General features: G+C 38.4%; 1 protein-coding gene across 9 annotated transcripts in view; it reads left to right on the top strand.

Annotated features, from left to right (window-relative positions):
• The window catches only part of SOX5 (SRY-box transcription factor 5), a 1,162,090-nt gene that overhangs the window by 486,230 nt on the left and 659,949 nt on the right, over positions 1–15,911 (top strand). The gene's annotated exons all lie outside the window — the stretch shown is intronic.

The following is a 15,911-nucleotide window of genomic DNA, read 5'->3' as shown; positions in this document are numbered from 1 at the left end:
GGCAAGAATACTAAAGTGAGTTGCCATTTCCTATTCCATTAGTGGTTCCATATCATCTACAAAAAAACGTTTTAGTTTCATATTTCAGGCTGTTGCTGTTAAGTCGCTTCAGTCATGTCCGACTCTGTGCGACCCCATAGACAGCAGCCCACTAGGCTCCTCTGTCCCTGGGATTCTCCAGGCAAGAACACTGGAGTGCGTTGCCATTTCCTTCTCCAATGCATGAAAGTGAAAAGTGAAAGGGAAGTCGCTCAGTCATGCCCGACTCTTAGCGACCCCATGGACTGTACCTACCAGGCTCCTCCGTCCATGGGATTTTTTCCAGGCAAGAGTACTGGAGTGGGCTGACTTCCCAGTAATTTCAAGCATGAACTTTGTGTCCCAACTAAAGTAGGTTGCCATTCCCTGAATACATGTAGGTCTTCCCAGTCTCTGTGTATTGGTTCCTGCTTTCTCCTCCACTGGTACTGCCTGCCCTGAGTCCTCATGAAATCTCTTTTAACCAGACCACATGCTACTTTCTCTATGTACCCATGGATCCCATCATGATAGTCATCCTCTGTCCTCCAGAGCACTTGGTACCTTTCCTGTTGTAATCACTGTTGTTGTTGTTTAGTCGCCCAGTCATGTCTGACTCTTTTGCGACCCCTTGGACTGTGGCTTGCCAGGCCTCCCTTTCCTCACACCATCTCCCAAAGTTTGCCCAAGTTCATGTCCATTGCATTGGTGATGCTATCCAGCCATCTCATCCTCTGACTTCTCCTTCTTCTCCTTCTGTCCTCAATCTTTCCCAGCATCAGGGACTTTTCCGATGAGTTCACATCAGATGACCCAAATACTGGAGCTTCAGCTTCAGCATCAGTCCTTTCAACGAGTATTCAGGGTTGATTTCCCTTAAGAATGACTGGTTTGGTCCCCTTAATGTTCAAGGGACTTTCAGAAGTCTTCTCTAGCATCACAGTTCAAAGGCATAAATTCTTAGGCATTCTGCCTTCTTTATGGTCCAGCTCTCACAACCGTACACGACCACTGGGAAGACCGTGGCCTTGACTATATATATGGACCTTTGTCAGCAGTAATATCTCTGCTTTCAGCACACTGTCTAGGTTTATCATAGCTTTCCTGCCTACCAAGAAGCAATTGTCTTCTGATTTCATGGCTGCAGTCACCATCTGCAGTGATTTTAGATCCCAAGAAGAGGAAATCTGTCACTACTTCTGCCTTTTCCCCTTCTATTTGACATGAAGAAATGGGGCCAGATGCCATGATCTTAGTTTTTTTAAACCTGAGTTTAAACTGGCTCTCTCACTCTCCTCATTCACCCTTTGCAAGAGGCTCTTTAGTTCCTCTGTGCTTTCTGCCATTAGAGTGGTATCATCTGTATATCTGAGTTTGTTGATGTTTCTCCCTTCTATCTTGATTCCAGCTTGTAAGTCATCCAGTTTGGCATTTCTCATGATGTGCTCAGCATATAGGTTAAACAAACTGGGTGACAGCAGACAGCCCTGTCTTATGCTTTTCTCAATCTTGAACCAATCAGGTGTTCCATACAGGGTTCTAACTGTTGCTTCTTAACCTGCACACAGGTTTCTCAGGAGACAGGTAAGATGGTTTGGTATTCCCATCTCTTTAAGAGCTTTCCACAGTTTGTTATGATCCACACAGTCAAAAACTTTAGTGTAGTTGATGAAATAGTGGTAGAAGTTTTTCTGTAATTCCCTTGCTTTCTCTATGATCAGCGAATGTTGGCCATTTGATCTCTGGTTCCTCTTCCTTTTCTAAACCCAGCTTCAACATCTGATAGTTCTCGGTTCACGTAATGCTGAAGTCTAACGTGCAAGATTTTAAGCCTGATCTTACTAGCATGGGAGATGAATGCAGCTGTCTGATGGTTAGCGCGTTCTTTAATACTATCATTCTTGTGAATTGGGGAATATAATCATTATATGTGGTATTTATTTACATTATTTTACATGTGTCTTGTCTCTCTAAGGTAGTAGGTCCTTAGGAAAGCAAAGAATGTGTCTTATGTTTATTTATCTTCCTCAGAACAGTACTGTATGCCAGAGACTAGAAGCTCAATGCTGCTGCTGCTGCTGCTAAGTTGCTTCAGTTGTGTCCGACTCTGTGCAACCCCATAGATGGCAGCCCCCCAGGCTCTGCCATCCCTGGGATTCTCCAGGCAAGAACACTGGAGTGGGTTGCCATTTCCTTCTCTAATGCATGAAAGTGAAAAGTGAAAGTGAAGTCGCTCAGTTGTGTCCGACTCTTCCCGACCCCATGGATTGAAGCCTATCAGGCTCCTCTGTCCATGGGATTTTCCAGGCAAGAATACTGGAGTGGGGTGCCATGCCTTCTCTGGAAGCTCAATAATTGCTTGTAAAAAAAAAAAGTAAAAGCATTACTTGCTCAGTCGTGACCAACTCTTTGCTCCTCCATGGATTGTAGCCCACCAGGCTCCTCTGTCCATGGAATTGCTTACTGAATGTATTAAAAAACCTAACCAGCTGAAAACCACCAAGAACAAGCCTGTAGTCTGACAAAATCAGAAACATTGACTTGTAGTAAGGGAGGGGATTTCAAAGAACCATGGAATTGGATTGACAAGAGTTAGGAGGGAGCAACTTTTGAGGTGGGGTTCCTGTTAAAGGGTTCTCAGGAGAACCTAAGGGAAGGAAGGTCAGCTGATATTTCTTAAGTGGGATTTGAAGTAGAAATTAACTCGGGATTGGACGCTGTCATAGTTTAGACAAGTGCAGGTCAGCTGCAATTGGGTATTCCTAGTAAGAATGAAAATACCAAACAGGGCTGGGGTGACATTGATGAGAGAGGTCCTAAGGGCATTGTACTACTACGGCATGGTCTTGGAAGAAACAGTGTCTTCTGTTTTTAGTGTTTGGCTTTTTCTGTGTCTGTCCTCCAAGCCTGACATAGGGCAGGGCTGCATTTTCTCCTTTTCAGCCTCAGTTCATTTTCCTTGTTTCTGTTCAGGACAGATTTTGACATTTATAAATAAATAAGTGAATTTTTAAAATACAGAGGAAAATTACTCTTACTTTTTTGCATTATGACTTAATTGGAAACTGAAACTAAAATTGTTGTATGGTTGGGAGGATATTACTCTCCCTGTGCTCAGTAGTTTAAAGTTGAATCTTCATACACGCATATGCTGACTCACTTCAGTTGTGTCAGGCTCTTAGTGATGCTATGGACTGTAGCCCACCAGGCTCCTCTGTCCATGGGATTCTCCAGGCAAGAATACTGGAGTGGGTTGCCATGCCCTCCTCCAAGGGATCTTTGCGACGCTGGGATCGAACAGGGTTCTTTAGCTCTAGCGCTACCTGTCTCAAGTCACGTATGAGCCACATGTCTCAAGTGAATTGTCACTTATTTCTCCTTTTCCTTTGAACAACTTTCTTTTCCTTGCACTACCAGATAATTCTGTATTTTTATTCCACTCTCTCTTTTCTGGCTCATTGTTTAGTCTTTAATTATAGATATGGAGCTGTAGAAATGTGCTAGAACATTTTCACAATTTCTTCACATTCTTGTCCACCTCCCTGCCTCTCAAATGCCTTTAGTTTAATGGATCAGAAGCCTGCTTTTGTTATGTGTAAGTGTTTGTGGGTGTGTGGTGTAAATAAAAACACATTTACACCCACCCCAACACACACAGAAGAAAAAGAGGATATGAGATACTTTTTTTATTAAAGTTTTCCCTAGAGCAGAAACAAGTAGAATCAATGTTAGAAATTGTTAAGCCATTTTCCTCTGATCCTGCAATCTTCAAAATTAGGTTAAAACTCTTTATGGCAGGCTTTTTCATGTCTTTAGACACAGTGTTCTGTGTTGTAGAATTTCTCATGGTGGTGATTTTTAAAAGGTACCAGATTCCATCCATTCCAGGATACTTTCCCTCATTCCTTCTGAGTAAACCCACTAATAAAACCCCTAACAATTTATTATTTTTTCTTTACTTGGATACCACAGTTGAAATCATATATTATTTGGCTCAATTTAAACATTAATGTTTCATCACCTGCATTTATCAACCTGTCTGCAGCCAGATTGTTTAGAAGCAACAATCCAAAAAAAAAAAAAAAAATGACCTCACCATTTTAGAATTCACAACGAAAGGTGTTCCATTAGCCAAGGGCTCCATTTCAGATTCAAGAGAACAAGGTAATTTGTCCTAAAGTAGAAGCCTCCTTTCCTAATTTTGTTGAATGTTACCTGGGCAGCCCTGGTCATACCACAGAAAGAGAGCATGTCAATATTTCTGGTGTGGGCTATATATCAGAATGTGATTATAATCATTATATCCGTATTTGCATTTCTCTGGTGCTCTGTTTTCTTTTTAATTGGGTTATAAAACAATTAGTTATCACCAGGTCTTTTTAGAACTCCCCGAGTGGGCCCTGAGCTGTTTGTTCTCCCCGGACCTTAGGGGAGGGGGGCCTCAGGAATCTCATTTAGTTACAGCAGGGTGAAGGTCAGAGAGAAACAGTTTTTGTTCTTGCGCTATAGCTTTCTGTTGTGACCTCTGTTGCATTGTTTGGCTTCCCTGTTCCCCCCTCCTTGCGCTTTGAAGAGCCGCACACCAGGTGTTCCTGTTCTGAATTACAGATGAAAGCAGCTCATCCCTGGACTAATTAACTAGTAAACTGTACCCGCCTCCCATGGGTTTAATTGATGCTGCTCTTAAAAGGGGAAGGCACTTCCCCATCCGTTTCCCCCCAACCATTTCACACCAAAGTCCTCTCTTATTTTTCTCAAATGTAGAGGATGTTCCAGATAATTTTGACATCTAGAGAAGGTCTGGGGCAGTAGCATAGTTCATAAAACGATCACTCTGGATGAAAGGAAACCACTCCGAACTTTCTTCATGACTTTTTAAAGCTGTGTGTGTGACTCTTTCTCCAGGGAGTGTCTTGTCCTGAGTGATCTACTTGCTCACAGTAGCAAGACCCAGAATCTCATCAGTAACTTTCTGCATTTCTGCATCTGATTTTCCTTGTTTTCAAAGCAAAAAGCCAATAGGCCAACCAATGTTGTCTATTTTTATCTTTTATTGTGGTATTGGAAATATTAAAGAACTATTACATTTATAGTATCACATAGCATACTATCTTGTTTTCTAGGACCCCAAAGCTCATTGATTTTATTTTCATCTGTAGGGATTCTTTTCTCCTGACATAGTGGACTTATCCTGTGGCCAGTTTTTTTTTTTTTTTTTGACAGTGATGGGCATTTCGGGGAAGTCCAGTGATGGGCGCGTGTGCAATACAGAAGTTTAGCTTTTCCTTTATTCTTGTCCTCATCTTTGAAGTGTCTGATCCTAGTTTTTTAAACATCAGGATTTCAAATTTATTGTACGGATTTTATAACTTTTCCCATCGTCATTCTGCCGTGATCATATTGCTGTTGTTGGTTTTAAAACTTGTTTTGATTTTAAAACTAGAATTAAAATATTGGAAGTAATTTTTTATGTGTGAGGATGTTTAAAACGCTCTTGAAGCAAAATATTTTATATAACCTCTTACATAATTTTGTTAACTATGAATAGAGTTGACAATGCTGTACTAGATATTTGAAAGTTGCTAAGAGAGTAAATCTTAAAAGTTCTCATCACAGGAAAAAAATGTGTATGTGTGATGGATGATGATAAAGCTTAGGGTGTTGATCACTTCACAGCATATAACAAAAAAGAAAATGAAAATTATTTCTGTATAAATTTGGCTTCCTAAGACTACTTTTCAAGATCTCAGTCCAAGTATATAGATATTTCTGAGTAACTTAACCTTAAGAACCCGCCTTTTTTTCCTTGTTTTCCTCTTTCTGTGAGCAAGATGGACATTTATTTTGGTACTAACTTCAAGAACAGGATGTGAAAGATGCAATTTTTTAAAAAGTCATACATATAATTATTTCTCTAAAGTGTAAGACAATCATTGTTTTTGTTTTTGTAAAAGGCATTACACCTTAAAAAACAGATCAATCATCGTGTTGGAAGCCTTTGCTCTATGGCTGAAGGATTTGCTTATTGGATTGCACACTAGGTATGCGTGATGAGATTAGAGGTCAAACATTTTTATCCTGAACGTTTTAGTTTGCTTAATTGAAAGCTACTTGAGAATGACTGTTATCTGAATCTATCATTTCTGTATCCCAACCCATAGCAAAATGCTTGGTGCATGTGTGATCAATATGTCTTTGCTGAATGTAACTATGTTGAACTAAGTAAGTTTTTCTATGTATTAGGTGTTGAAGAGGGCCAGGAATGGGAAGGGAACTCAATAGCATGGTAGAGCAAACAGCCACTCTTAAATTATTAACAAAACGATAACAAAGCTGTGGTCATGCTCCCTGAGTCTTTTAGGACTTGATTGAGTCTGAATTAGCCTCTGACATGAGAGGGGGTAAAGTGAAGAAAAAATGCTGAGAATCTAGTTCAGTGTAGACAAAATGTGGCTGTAGAGGATTTGTCCCAGTGATCCTGTGAAGTCTGAAAGTGCTTGTTTTAAACATAGACACAGTTTTAATAACACAGATGTGTACCACTCTGTCTCCCTTTCTTTTTCGCACATATCCTACACATGGCAATCATGAATTTATCCTATATGCCATTACTCACATAGTTCATAATTCTTAAAGTATAAATAATGGCAGCTGCTGATCCAAAATCATCCACCTGATATTCACTTATGTTGTACATTTTCATCTTCTGCATATTCTTACACTAGATTATAAATATATTAAAGTTAATGCTGCATGTTTAAAATGTTAGTTTAGCAATGCATTTTAATATAAAAGGATTACTTTTAGAGAAATGGAATCAAGTGGTATAAATAAATTCAATGAGTAATAGTTGAGCTTTTACTTATATGATAGATGCAGTACTAGATTCTGGGTTTTGAAAAATGCATTAGATAAATCTCTGGCCCTCTAGAAACTGCCAATCTAATGTCAAGGAACATCAAATGTATAAAACCATTATAAAGCATGTTGTACATGCTTTAATAAAGACATTTATAAGAACTGTAGTTGTACCCAGAAAGAGTACAATCTCTGAAGAGATTGATAAAAGTTTCAGAGCCTGGTATGCTGTAGTTCATGGGGTTGCAAAGAGTCAGACACAACGTATTGACTGAACAACAGCAGCATCCCCTTTGGAGTTGAATCTAGAGCAATGAATTTTTGAAGGCAGTTCAGAGATTTCTGGTTTGGAATAATTAGATGAATGGCGATGCTTTGGGAATCAGAAGAAGGTATTGGTCTGAGGAATGGAGAATAATGAGTCACTTGTGAATATGATGGATAGTAGTGGTTTAAGTCACCTTGAGAGACAGCTCTAGGTAAAAAATATGGACCTAGCACTTAGGGTAGAAATGAGAGTTGAATATGTGCATGCACACGCACACACACACACACACACACACACACATACATACACACATGCACATACTTGGTTGTTTTTGAGATATAACTGCTAATTGAAGAAGCCCAGAGTTAAGCAGATTTGCCCATGCAGAATGTGTGGAGGAAGAAGAGGAAAGTCCACATGGAGAAGGCCTCCAAAAGGTAAGGAGACGAACACAGTGGTCAGTGTTGTCTTGAAGTACTAAAATCAGTGCGGCTCCTGTCTGCTTCCTGTTCTCTTTAAGGATCTGAGGAGTATGCTGGGCTCACTTATTTTCTTTTTTTCTGCTCTGTCTTCCCCATTTCCATAATCCTTACTCTCAGGAAATATACACTTCTCTTTCTTTCACTGCCATTCCCAACAGACGATCCTTAACTAAACTTCAATAATTGAAATGAAATATCCATATATGAATAAGTTACAAATTTTGAATTCCAAAGTCCAGCAGATTGGAGCTGATTCAGATTTATATGAGATTCTTATAGAGCATGATTTTTTACCATCTGCCCTTTCTCTTGTTCAGATAAGCAGATTGTCCTTAGCCTTTCATGTTCTCTCCCAATATGTATCTTACTCATTGTGCTAAACAGACTTTCGCAAGACATGCTGTCCACATACATTATTCTCCCTAGACTCATAGTTGTCTTCAATAATAATAATTTCATATCATAATTTGTTGAAGCATTTGAATATATCAGCTCTATATTTCCACACCACTGCTTTTGAATATGTTATTTCAGATCTGTCTTCCTTTCTCCTTGGTAAATTCCTAACATAGCCTATAGTTTTTTCTCCTACTCCTATCCCTATTTATTCTTGCCTATTCCAGAGGCAAGCACTGTTAACAGTTTCTTGAATATCCTTCCATCTATATGCAATCTTAAATACATACACACACTATCACACACACAGAAAAACATACCCATTTTGTTTGAAATTTTACCATGAGCATATAAAAATAAATATATACAATTCTACTCTTAAAAATAAAACAAATGGACAAACCCCCCACACTCTATGCTTGGCTTTTCGATCTTTCTAATCTTCTGTTTCATTCTTTTTTTTTTTAGTTTCATTCTTTAAAACTCTTCACCCCGTATCTTTTGGGTTCCCTTTATTCAGTATATCCCTTTATATAACTAGGACTCTCAGTTTAGCAAAATGAACTCAACTCAGACTAATTTAAACTGGTTTGCTTTTAGAATCTGTTTTCCTCTCCTCCTTTTGTATCATCTTCTAATTGACTCTGCTCTGATTTATTGCTAGGCTTAGGCTGTACTCAGGTGTCCTCCATTCTAACAGCTCCAGTTCTCCATTAGAAAGGGATAACTACCCTCTGTATGCAATTCAAAGAAACCCAGAGAAGGCCTGATTCGGGTACATACCCATCCCTGTACAATTCTGTCTTGTGGCCACAAAGATCATGTACAGAGCCAGACACAGGCTGAGTTCACACCCAAGCTACAAGTATGGGAGAGGAATACGTCAGAAAAAAAAAAAAAAAGAGTGCTTTTTTTTTTTTTTCCTGAGGAATGGGCTAGCATATGGGGCCGATGACATGTGTAGCTAACACACTCCACAGCATTTCTTTTAAAAACATAGTAAAAGGTGCATTGGCCATGACAAAAATAATATTCCTATTATACTCAACTTCTTTTTAAGAGACATAGACTAAACTCTTAATATGTTGCTAATGATAATAAAGGGCTTATTCAACTGAAAAGTTGTTTAATGTTCCTTCAAAAGCAACTTCATTATGGATGTATTTTCAATATTTTCTTTAAACTATTTTTTGCTTTAAATTAGTATCATCCATCCAACTAATTATTCCCATTAAAATCACAATGAAAGTTAAGTCATGACTATATGTTTATGTAGATAAATAATCGTCAGATATTCTGGTAAATGTGCATAATTATGTTTAAATCTATCAGTAAAGCCCAGTATCTCTATGTGCAAATTCTATCCTGAAGCTTTCCACTTCTATTCTTTTCTCCATTGCCACCGGAAGGTGGCATAGGTAGAATAGGAATATTCCACCATTTTTCTTCTGGACTTTAGCAATAGTTTTCCGGTGGGTCACTCCACTTACCATCTCACTCATCTCCTGCAAATCTGTTTTGGAGGAACATGTCACTCTGCTTGGACATGGGAATATGTAAACACTGTCCACAAATCAGAGCCTTTGCAGACGCTGTTCCTGCTGTGTACAACTGCCCCCACCCCAAAAGCCACCCACCAGATCCTGCTGTTTCTCATCCTTCAGGATTCTGCCAAAATGTCAGGTTTAGAGAATTTTCCTTGCTATCCTAGCTAACTAGTTAGCTTTAAGTGCCTTTCCAGGAATCCTGTTGTAAAATTTTCAGAATCACTTCCTTTATGTGGGATGAAATTCTCAGTGGTGCTTTATAATTGGAAGTGACTTCTTATAGAGCAGCATACAGATGGAATACTACTGGAAGGAAGTAGAGCCAGGTGTTGATTGTCAACTGTGAGATGATGGAGAAGTTGTCCCCCAACCCCTTGGAACCAGTGATTTTTAACAAGGCATGATATCTTTAGTAAATTGCCAGGGATTCAGATAACTTACTTGAATAGGAGATTTTAAAAAAGTGCATTGTAGGCTGATCTGACTCAGTTGCAATGTTTGTCTTTTATTGTCTAATGGGTTCTTGTTTTCCAAGAGGAGCCTGGTAGGCTATAGTCCGTGGGGTTACAAAGAGTAGGACACGACCGAGCAATTGAGCATGCACACACCCTATCTAATTTTGTATCCTTCCCTTTTTCTCTGTGGTTTTTTCATCATGGTTTTGTTTTTTTTTTTTGGTATGCTTACAATTATATAATTTTATGTCATTGTGTGTACTTATTCACTGCCTATCTGTCTCCCCTACTTCATTGTCAGCTTCAGGAGAGAAGAATAAAGGTTGATGCCTGTTTCTGCACTGTACACTATGAGTGTTTACTTAGCACAGTGTTGACACAGAACTTTTGCTCAGTAAATACTTATGAGATATCTAATAGTATGAATTAAAAATCCATTCATCTAAGAATTAATTAAAATATTCTTCTACATGATATTAAAAATAGCAAAAAACAAAAACAAAACACACCAACAAGAGCAGCAAAAACCACTGCTAGAAAGAGAAAGAAAGCTTGTCAAGATGAGGGACTAAAAAACCCCGAAAGAACCTCCAGAGAAATTAATCAAGGTAGGCTGGATGCTTACAAAAAGACAAAAGTGATTCAAAGAGTAAAAATTATCCATAGTAAAGCATGTTTCACCAAGTCACAGGAGACTGGGGTATGTGGTGGGATGGATCGTATTTCCCTCAGGAGAATGGTACAGTGCCATGGGGATATGGGCTTATCTGAGCGTTGCAGGGAACAACTGGTGTAAAAATTTGACCAAACTACATGGTGTTACTGTAAGTCACTCACTTTTCTATGAGTTTGGTTTGGGGCTTAAGCTTCCCAAGTTAAAGTCATGTGGGTATGTTTCATACTCATCCAAAAGGGAGTTGTTATTCGTTGTCTCTTTGGGAAGGGATCAATCTTTGAGGAGATTCAAGAATTTAATGGAACCCTGTTCAATATTTGGTAACAGCCTAAATGGGGAAAGAATTTGAAAAAGAATACATACATGTATATGTATAACTGAATGACCTTGCTGTGCACCTGAACTATAACACCATTATTAATCAACTATACTCCTTCCCAAAGCAGGAGTATATGAGTGGGGTCTCTGACTTTATTTCTAAACTGTGGCAGCAGGAATAATAGCAAAACTATGAAGGAGAAGCTTAGGAACTTTGTCAATCTCTGCTTTCATGTTGCTTATTAATGAATCCAGGAATACAGAAATTGAGAAGTGTCTGGCAGTGTGATTTGATAACATTGATAAGGTAATGATCTAAACTCGGTAATCAACTTAATTTGTTTTATTTGGTCTTCATTTAAAAATATTTATTTATAATGTGCAATCTCACACTACACATAATTATAAAACTAGTTTTTTGAACTTTAAAAAAGTCATCCCTGTGAAGCCTTTTTAAGATTGGACCTGAAGCAGGAGGTACTTAAGTGAAAGGTGGGAGGAAAGGAAAGAATTCCACCAGGTAAGGAGCAGTTCCTGTGAAGGTGGGTGTTGAGATGAGTCAGTCCATTGTGGGTAGTGATACCAGAGAGCGAAGAGGCAGAGAGCTAACTTATAAGGTAGAGTGCTACATACAGCTAGATTATGAAGAATTGTTTATACAGGTGTAGGATTTTGACAGAAGGAAGCCAAGAAGCTTATTTTAGCTGAAAAATGACAGGGTCAGATTTGCATCATAAAACAGTGTTTCTGTAGCCTATTTCATTAGTCCAAACAAAAGATTCCTGTGGGCAGAGTAGGATGCTGGTTATGGAGATGCAGAGAAGCTGAGATTAAAAACCAGTTACATCTTATAGACTGTACAGGATATAATTATTTATTAGTTATTTGTTAGTTAATTAATAATTATTTCCTAGTTAGACTGAGGATATGGAGAAGAAAATGGTAACCCACTCCAATACTCTTGCCTAGAGAATTCTGTGGACAGTGGAGCCTGGTGGGCTGCTGTCTATGGGGTCCCACAGAGTCGGATATGACTAAAACTTCTTAGCATGCATGCATGCATTGGAGAAGCAAGTGGCAACCCACTCCAGTGTTCTTGCCTGGAGAATCCCAGGGACGGGGGAGCCTGATGGGCTGCCGTCTATGGGGTCGCAGAGTCGGACACGACTGAAGTGACTTAGCAGCAGCAGCAGCAGCAGCAGACCAGCATAGATACAGTTTTTAAATGTTTTCTGAGTTTTCTTTTTCTTACTTCTCAAAGATCAGGGTCAAAGGGAGGAAAATAGAAGGGGGCGAAGAGGTACCTTGCAGTGATTGAAAAGCATATTAGATTGTACTGGGTCTAATTATGTTGCCACCAAGTTTGTAGGTGCTCAGTAACTATTCATTGAATGACTGAATAAGATGGGTAGTAAGGAATAAGCCTGCAACTGTTGTTTTCTGGTGGGGTTTGTGTTTATGTCTTCAAAGTCTTCACGTCCCTCATGAAATTGCTCCATGATTCCTTCTTTAAGGAAACTTTGACCTATATTATAAATCCACAAAGAAAATTTTATAATAAGGAATTGTTTTTGCATTAAAAATAATGGTTTTTAATATATTTTTGACCCATGATTGAAAATGAATCTAATTTTGATGTAATTCATTATTCTGTCTTTGGGAAGAATTAGCTATATTTATAATCATCAGAAAATGTCTCTCATCTTCCTTCACAGAGATTCTCTTTGTGCTTAGAGTTTGAGGAAATCTATGATATCACTCCATTATTCAGAAAGGAATCCGGAGGAAAACAAAACCCTGTTTTACATTTACCAGTGTATCTGAATATGTGTCACAAATGCTACCATCTTGTATTTATGGTCACTCTTCATTTCTTATATGCTGGATGACTAAATTAGAATAAAGGCTGAATAACCCCTTTTAGATTTAGAAAGGACACTGGCTATCTGAGAAATATTTTATTCCAATTAGTCCATTAGTCTCTCATGGAGACCAGTGCTGAATGTAGCTCACTGGACCCTAATTCTTCTCTTCCAAATAAAAACTCTTGACCAAATTTGTATTATGATGTAGTCCTGGGGATCTATTCAAAATGCATTTTTTTTTTCTTTTTTTTTGGTATTATTTCATAATATTCCACAAGTGATTTATGCAAGAATATTTGCATAACGAAAGGTGGTTTTAATATATGCTGTTTTCAGTGAAGTCTGCACTTTCATATTGCTCTTTTTGCTGGAGGAATTGCTGAAGAGTCCCAGGGGTTTGGCTTTCACCCTCCTCTGTAAACTAATCAGGAATTTTTTTTTTTTTTTTTTTTGTCAGGAAAAGCCAAACTCCAAGATTATTATGTGGGAGAAGAACAAGTACAAAGTAGTTTAGGACAGCAGGGAGATCAAGGGAGGCTAGAGATTTTTTTTTTTTAATTAAGAAAAATACATATAGTATTTCACGTGAAGTTCATGGACTTGCAGTTGGACATGACTTAGCTACTGAACAACAACAAATTTTGTGTGTCTGTTACTAGTCTAGATTTCTTTACAAAAAATTTTTACATGAGTACTTTATCAACCATTTGATTGGATTTTAAAAATCAACATAACTGGAGACTTCCCTGGAGGTCCAGGGGGTGTGGGTTTGATCCCTGCTCTGGGAACTAACATCCCACATGCTCTGGGGCACAGCCAAAAATAAAAAAAGAATACAACTGTTTATCAATTTTTAGTCACAAAAAGGGTGGTACTGTTCTTTCAGGGAGAGGTGAGATTCTCAATGTTAGCATGTAACTTCTGGAAGGATACAGTGAGAATGAGAGGGGATGGGGTATCAAGGTCACTTACTCATTTGGGAGTACCAGCTGCTCAACCCTGGTACCCAATGGGATGAGGATGTTTATGAAAGGACATCTTCACATTCTATATGCAGTGATGATTTGCAGGTTTTTTTTTTTTTTTTTTTTTTGGTACACACAATTATAACTATCTCTTTGTTTTTGGAATATGCCTGATATGTATACCAAAGTGATTTATACTCAACTCCCAATTAAATCTGAGCATTGGCACAAGGAATAAAAAGAAAGGTGTCTATTTTCTTGTAATTTTAAATTGCTTTTGAGATATGTTCTTTGACTTCCTGCCACATGCACAACTTCCTTATAATGTTTTTAGTTAAGCTATCCAATTATTGATATTTCAACCACATGATGATTGGGCAGTGAAAATGGCCTGCAGGTAAGATCTAATGAAGGAAAGAGTTTGGAAAAGGTACAAATTGAAGCTGCTTGCTTGTGAAGCCTTGCCTGGAAATAAGGAGATGACAGAGGATAAGATGGTTGGATGGCATCACCGACTCGATGGACCTGAGTTTGAACAGGCTCCGGGAGTTGGTGAGGGACAGGGAAGCTGACCGTAATGTAGTCCATGGGGTCACAGAGAGTCAGACACAACTGAGGAACAGAACTGAACTGAACTAACTGTCAGAAGGACTTTTTATGTTGTTAGTTAGTATGTATATTCAGTGTAATTCAGAGAACTTGGAAAGAAAGTATTTTCTGTGTTTTTGAGGTGTAGTGGTGCACTTTGTGATATTATCTGCTGTTTTGAATTAGTTTAGCTCTCTGATTTTTTAATAGTATTGGTGGATAGAATCTTTGCTATGCAAGTACTTCTTTTCAACAAACAAAAGAAACAGCTATCAGGATACCAGTGGGTTAGAAGAAATGGGCACTAAGGAAGTTGCTATGAAGATGATGCATGTAGGGAGTAGTTGTCTGTATACCTGGGTGAGGCCAGAGGAGATTCATAGTCAATGAGAGACCTGGCCATGACTGCTCGGCTCTCTTCTGTAATGATTTTAACAAAAACTTGCTGGTCAAATCTTGGCTTTTGTTGGTGAGCTTTATGCTTCACCTCTCACCTTGGTTGACATTGAACTTGCCTCTAAAGGCTTCACAGCAGCCCAGCAGCAGTTTCTCAGCTCCTTAAGTAAACATCACATTACTTCAAGTTAACATCACATTGTGTCCTTCAAACACTGTTTCTGTAGAGTTATGTTTGGCTGACCTCTAATTCACTTATAGAAATTGCTTTTTAGAAACTTTCTCCTTCATGTTTTTCATGAGAGAAGTGGAAACAAAATAGCAACAAAATAAAATCATGCTGGTTTATCTCACTGAGCTGTTTCAAGAGTTATGATGCTTTATCATTTAAACTAAATATTAAGGACAGTGACATTCATTTTACTAATTAGCCAGATATCTTGTTTATCCTACTTGGGTATGTTTTTAGGATGTAGATTACCTTTTAATATTATGATCTGTTGTTCACTTTTGTCTTACAGACAAAATATCACAAAGATGCATAACATTCTGTGAAGGCACTTTGATGCTTGGGGTGATAATATGCTTTAATCTGGGATGGCAGTTTGTCTTGGATCATAACCTTCCCCTTCTTACTGAACCAAACTTCGATCTTGTACAGATATTTTGAATGCCACCATTGAGCAATTTAGAATTTTATAATGCTTAAAAGTAGAGGAGGAACTTCCATCTGAGGAAGGATACTCAGAACCAGTGTCCCATTGTCTTACTTGGCCTGTAAGTCAGATCCTTCCCTATTTTATATTTATAGATCTGTAGTCATTTTCAGTTGTCATAAAAATTTATATAACCTGGACCCATTTTCTAAAATTCTCTAAGTCTTTGATAGCTTGTTATAAGTGCTGGATTCTTCCAAATTAAGTATCTTGTTTTGTAAGCATTTAAAGCCCAGAGTAAGGAAAGGAATGTAATGAGTGAAATGAGCCTGGTCTAAGAATTCAACTAGCCCCCGATTTGCAAGTTGGAGCTCAATTCTGCTCTGAGCCCAGACCTCATGTTACAGGTAACTGAGGAGGAGG

This window comes from Bubalus kerabau, chromosome 1, assembly GCF_029407905.1.
Source record: "Bubalus kerabau isolate K-KA32 ecotype Philippines breed swamp buffalo chromosome 1, PCC_UOA_SB_1v2, whole genome shotgun sequence".
Lineage (NCBI taxonomy): Eukaryota > Metazoa > Chordata > Mammalia > Artiodactyla > Bovidae > Bubalus > Bubalus kerabau.
This window is presented reverse-complemented; position numbering and strand designations above follow the sequence as displayed.